Raw genomic sequence first — 6,310 nt, forward strand, 5'->3', positions numbered from 1 at the left:
GTTCCTAGCCGAGCTCTAATTATTAGCATGACATGACGACTGATTGTTCACTCTCAGCAGAGTAACATGAATCTCCAATTGCCAATTTTGAGACATGCACGAAATACCCATACATGCTACTCTCTGACAAAGAGAATTTCGAGTCGATGCACTTTCAGCTTGATCGAACGCATTTATTTCCTTAAGGAAAATATGGACTGTTCATATCAGTCTCAGAAACGATCACGGCCACACAAGTTGGTCGCGCACTTTAACAAGCCTAGCCAAACCCTGGAAAGAGTAAGCGATCATCGTGATGACCACCGGCGGGACCGCTTATGCCCTAGCCGGTCGAACATCACACGAACTCCTCCCAGCACGTCAAACGCAAGCCCTAAAATAGGATGGTTGCGCTGCTTTGGAAGAAGCTCGACGAGCTTAGATTGTTCAAGGCAGTCTTAAAATCATCACGACCATCCAACTTTACCATCCTGGTTGTACGGCTTAGATCATCCCGTGAATGATCAGTGAAGCGCTAATACACACGTTGACGGGACCACTCTGTCTCTACCTGATCGGCTTGCTCACGGCATGGTCATGGAACCATGAACGTTTGTCCAAAACATGATGGGCGTGAGGTTTCTCGAGGGTCACGGAAATTCCACTAGCGTCTTAAATTGATCTCAACCATCCAACTTAATCAGCCTGTTTTGATGGCTTAGATCGCGCCTAGGACCATCAGGGAGGTGCACATATGTTCACCGTCAGCCCAACGTGGGCCCCACACGATCGGTCTCCTCAAAGGAGAAGCATAGCTTGCCAAACCGTTAAGCCAAAGTCATGCGTGCGCGATTGTTTTAAAACCCTAATTAGGGTTTGTGGCGATGCATATCTATCGTAGTTCGATCACGTCCATCCATCTTCGCCAGCCCAAACGGAAGGTGTAGATATAGACTTGAGAGGTACCAAGAGGGTCAACGTTATCACCATGGGCCCACCTATGTGTGTGACCGACCGGTATGGGCCAACCCTGGACGAGCGCCTCGAAACGCGCGCCCAAAGATGGCATGTCACGTGGCTTCCAAATCCTTTGCGGCAATGGTATCGCAAATCGATCACGGCCACTCATCTTTGCCGGTCAAATTGAGTGGCCTAGATCAATCCTTCATTAGATAAAGCGGTATGGACATGTACACCAGCAAGCCGTCTACACGCATGCCCGGTCGGTCCCACCAAAAATAATGTCCATGCTTGGATTCGATCAAGACAAAGAGGGATGCTTGCGCACTTCTTAAAAATCCTAAAATTCCATCAACGGTCGCAAATAAGTGTCGTAAACCAATCTCGTCCGTCCAGCTTTACTAGCTTGGTCGGACGGCCTAGGTTAAAATCTAGGTAACCAATGAAGTACCTCGATGATCACCGTCCGCCACTCTTCCACAGGGAGTGATCGACCAGGGATAGATCACACATGCGTCCTCCAAACGATCACTCGAAGATGGTTGGGCGTGATGATACTTTAAGGCGCTTAATCCGCGACTTATTTGGTTAAGCTTTAAAACAAAGATGCTTCATACATATTTATTGTTTTCGATGCATTGCATGCATCGAGTATACACGATATTTCATGAATAGCGATTTCTTAAATAACTTAGTTATTTAACCTAATAGCATCACGTGTTATTTCCTGCGGGTCCCACGACTCGACCCATTCACTCGAGACATCAAACATGTCACAAACTGTGGGATACTTACTGGGGTATTGGTCTGGCGGTTTACAGCGTGCGGCGTGCAACGCCCCCATATATAAGAACATGTCAGGAGGTATGGACGGTTAAGATGATGAGGGAAGTGGGCTAAGACGTGATCGTGCAATCACCTACACGACCCCACTACTCCATCACTCAACTCCCTCCACTTCCTACGAGATGAGGGTTTGTACTCAATGACTTGTATAAATAGTTCCTTCGCATATTTCCAAACAACAAGAACAAACACAGAAAAACCAAGTGTTGTCATCCGTATCCAGAAAAAATCCAGAGTTGATTGCTTACATTATTGCAAGTCAGTTCATCATTCTGATACAAGTCATAAACAGACAACACCTTCACAATCTCAACACCTTCTTCGCTTCCCTCCCTAAGATCAACCCCATCTCCTTCACTTTGTGACCGAAGCAAGTCTGGAACGGCCATTTCTTGGTTTAGGCCAGAATCGTATAGATTGATCTCTCGAATCAGAAAGCACTTCCATGCAGTGCATTTGTTTAGGGTTTAGATTCATTTCTCATCCACACACACCAAAATTACCAAAACCAGCAGAAATATTTTTCACCCATAAACACTTGTTACATCAACTATTGGGACTATCTTCATCAGCAGATATTTCTTCTTCAACTACTACAGCAGCTACTTCTTCTACTTCAAATGAAGTGCCTACATATACTGTTGAGTTCCCAGCTTAGCTTGGTTTTTTACTATTTGCTTTCTTAGTGATTCTTTGTTTCTTTCTCTCTTTCTTAAGAGTTGAGAACTGTGATGTTTGTTTCAGGATTGTTTCTTATAGCACTTCAAACTGATAAAGTCCCTATTATCAGTTTGAGGGGGGTTAATAAGTATAGTCAAATAATTTAGTCAAAGTCAATTGACCATTATCTTGTGCACTTTTCGTTCCACAGAACTGACAGAAGTGTTTGGTTTTCGTGTTGAATAATTGTTGTATTAAAAATGTCTGAAGACAGACAAAAATTCCATAACAAATTTCTATGTAATAAAAATTCTTGTTTCTCCAATTCTTTGGTTTCTCTGTTTTCTTTAGAATCTTGAATTACTGAAACATAGATTTCTCAACCATATGTCAAGCTTATTTTAATTGGAGAATTAGGTTAATCAGTTCAAATCTCAGCGTGAAGTTGTGGATAGTAGTAAAGTATCCATGGCATCGTGGAGTGGTAGAATCTCCAATTTGATTTTAGAATTTTGTTGAGCAACTGAGCTGCTTAAAGATAGTACTGACTCGGCACTGAGACTCCAAGAGAGATTGATTCATTGTTATCAACATCTAAGGCATGCATGGGTACCTCTTCTAAGTCGGCACTAAAAAGAATTTCAAAGAGATATATTTCTTGCACATCTGAACCAAATAGAGACACTTCTTCAACATCTTCATGTACATATTAGCAAATACATTCCTTGAGAAGCTTTGTGTTTGTGATCTTATTTCTGCAAGCATGAGTTCTTATTTTCTACGAGCATAAGTTCTTACTTAGGGTTTATACTTAGAATAAAATTCTAAATTTTCCAAAACAAAAAGAGATATGAAAGATCCTCTCTGACCAAAAATAAGAATCGCGTTAGAGGTTATGCTATTAGAATTTTCTGTGATATTTAGTAAGGATACGGCAGTTTAACTTTGCACTAAATACGGTATATAACTTAACTGTAGTTAAATTCATAGTTAGATGATGTCATATCTTAGGAATCCAAAGGCTACGAGACTGCGAATTCAGTTTTGAACTCACTGCCGGTTCAAAAAGTTTTCTGAAAGTTAGTGAAGAATGAAGGGAAAAAAAAAAAAGCGAGTATATATAAATATAAGTGTGAAATGACTATGTAGAAAACTTATGGCCTCTTGTAGAACAAGGGTTACAAAAGTAGTGACAGTGACAATGTACCTAGAGAGGATAATATGTGTGCATGATTAAGCTGTAAGGGAATGAAAAAATTGCGTTAGCTTCATGTAGAGATGTGGTGATGACATTGACATAGACTTCACTTCACCCTTGTCTAAGCAAGCCTCTTCCTTTCTCTCTACAAAATATTTCATTTCTCTCTGCTTAAAAGCCTCCTTTTATCTCATTCTCTTCTTTCAACTACTATGAACGGCCAACTGCTGGAAGTTATCAGTTGATCTCCAATGAGGTGGCTTCAATCCCTCTTCACTCCTTTGAAGAAGATGTGGGTTCGATTAAACTCTGCTCACAAGAAGAGTACGTTTATCTCTCACTCTCCCTCTCTTCAATTTTTTCTTCATTCTAACTATTTTCTCCTTAAAGTTGAGGGCGTTTCGCATTCTAGTTTTAGTTAAATATTGAAAACCAATTTTATGAATCACCAAATCTACTCTTTCTCCAAAACTAAATTAACTCCTAATATGCTTATAGCTGAATCCTGTTATCATTCTGTACATTGTCATCTTGTGTACTTCTCCTTTCTTTTTCTATATATCAACACTTCTGTATATTCTTGTTTCTTTTAAATTTCCATCCATGCTTCTGTTTTGATGAACTTCACTGATTTGGGTTTGTTAGAATAAATTTTCAGGCAGAGGGATATATATCTTATACGAGGACATTAAATCGTGTCCATACGAAGACGTTCACGTGATGTGGTCAATCCTGGTTGAGTCGAGTACACCCAAAGAATGAAATCTATGTATAGCTCACATCATTTCTCAGCTTGCCAATGACCATCACAGAGAGATTGCGTGTGTTTTCATATACCAATGTTATGTACATAAATTTCATTTATATACAACCATTAACTTTCATCTTTAATTCACATTTATGTGTAGAAAGTTCAGTAGTAACATTTGAGTTTATGTATACATAAAAAGGTTTTTCTTGGATTCATGCATACTGAAAACTGAAGGATATTGATAGGCTTCTCTTCTCTCTTTGTTTCCTTGGTTTCTCATTACTCACTGGTGTTGAAATTGAAGCATGCTAACCAAGTTTAAATCAAAATGAGCAGAAAAATCACCATTGTCAATAATATTTGACCGTGATTTCGCGGTTTTAGACTATACATGGAGAGGTAACTATCAAATCAACCAATACATGAGGGGGATTGTTTATTTGTGGCAGTTGGGGACGACTGTTCAACCATCTTTTCAGAAGTTTAATTCGCCGACGGGTCCGTAAAGTGCACTGTCATCAATCAATCAAGACTGTTGGATGAGATTTCAAGAGTCATGAACTTTGAAATCATCCAAGCCGGGGGTTTGAATTAGGGGAAAGATTTACCAAAGCAGACAATATTTCATTTTCTTGATACGAAATTGATAGTACACCTTAGATGATTTTCATTGTCTTTTCAAAACATTTTTTTTCTAAAATAAGTAGGTCAAATTTTTCAAGCAGAAAAGTCCTTTTTTATTTTTTTTTATAGTCTTGTTTTCGTCGGTAGACTTAAAAAACCCAAAACGTAAGTAAGAAATAAGCTTTTGCGTTGTTTTTTCCCTCAATTTCTAGTGCAAATACAGTGAGTGATATCACGACTTTTGCCAAATTTAATGTAATCTAGTAATTAAAAGAACCGAACTCAGCAGCAGATTACATCTTCTAGCAATGAATACTTTGAGTCAAATCTCCCACAAAGGGTGGGTTTGGCCAGATTGGATGTATGAATACACCCTATTTCTGGTAACAAAAATGACTGCAATTGCATTTGGGTTCAAGGTAAGGTTTTTATGCCCGAGTTTTCTTGGTAAAAGAAAAAAAAAATGACTAACATAAGTACTTGATTGATGGTAAATAGAGTAAGACAAAATTGCCTTCGCAATGATTTGTCCACGAACCAGCTATATCGACCCCCACGACCCTAGCTGTTGTATAAAATATTGAACAAGTTGATCGGTCAGAAAAACATGTGGTCCGAACTAATGAACTGTGGTAACCTGACCAGATATCATATGCAAATTCACAGACATGGTTGTTGATATTGGCCCCAAAAATATTACACGACCTCAATTATTTCGATTTGATGCATCAAGGTACAATAAGAGAGCCACATAAATAGATCCAATGACATTTCATGAGTAATTGACAAGGAATCCAAAGTACAATCTGATCCATCAGTTTTTTATTCAACTAAGACAAGCATAAGAGTTCAGGTAAGTATTTGAAACAGTTGTATGAATTATTCCAAGTTTATCATTATATACCCCCACAGTAAAATACAGGGCTTAGAATGATATACATAAAATTTATAAGATATACATAACCGATAGACATACACCACGACCTTAGAGCTCTGTGTACACATATATCTCACTATCAGACACGTGTATATAAAAAGATACGTGGAAAGCATGCAGGACAAAACATCAAAACATGATGCATCACGAAACACCAAATAAACCCCGAGGAGTTACTTTATCTCATCCCCAAAAGAGAAGCTAAGATCAACGGTGGAGAGAAAGTTAGCTGACACGGACGTGACAGGGGCAGAAGACACTTGTCTGACACGAACAGACCCCTCAACTACCCACATTAAACACTCTGAGCAGTGTACGTGTCGATCAACCTGTGGAACGAGCGAGGATGCCTCTG

At 39.3% G+C, this 6,310-nt stretch overlaps 1 long non-coding RNA gene across 1 annotated transcript; it reads left to right on the plus strand.

Annotated features, from left to right (window-relative positions):
- The first annotated feature begins 3,723 nt into the window (after window positions 1-3,723).
- Window positions 3,724-4,613, plus strand: LOC113353029. The gene is made up of 2 exons (XR_003361048.1): window positions 3,724-3,967; window positions 4,302-4,613. It is a non-coding gene; the product is annotated as an uncharacterized LOC113353029 (long non-coding RNA).
- Window positions 4,614-6,310: the final 1,697 nt, after the last annotated feature.

Source organism: Papaver somniferum, chromosome 2, assembly GCF_003573695.1.
Source record: "Papaver somniferum cultivar HN1 chromosome 2, ASM357369v1, whole genome shotgun sequence".
Lineage (NCBI taxonomy): Eukaryota > Viridiplantae > Streptophyta > Magnoliopsida > Ranunculales > Papaveraceae > Papaver > Papaver somniferum.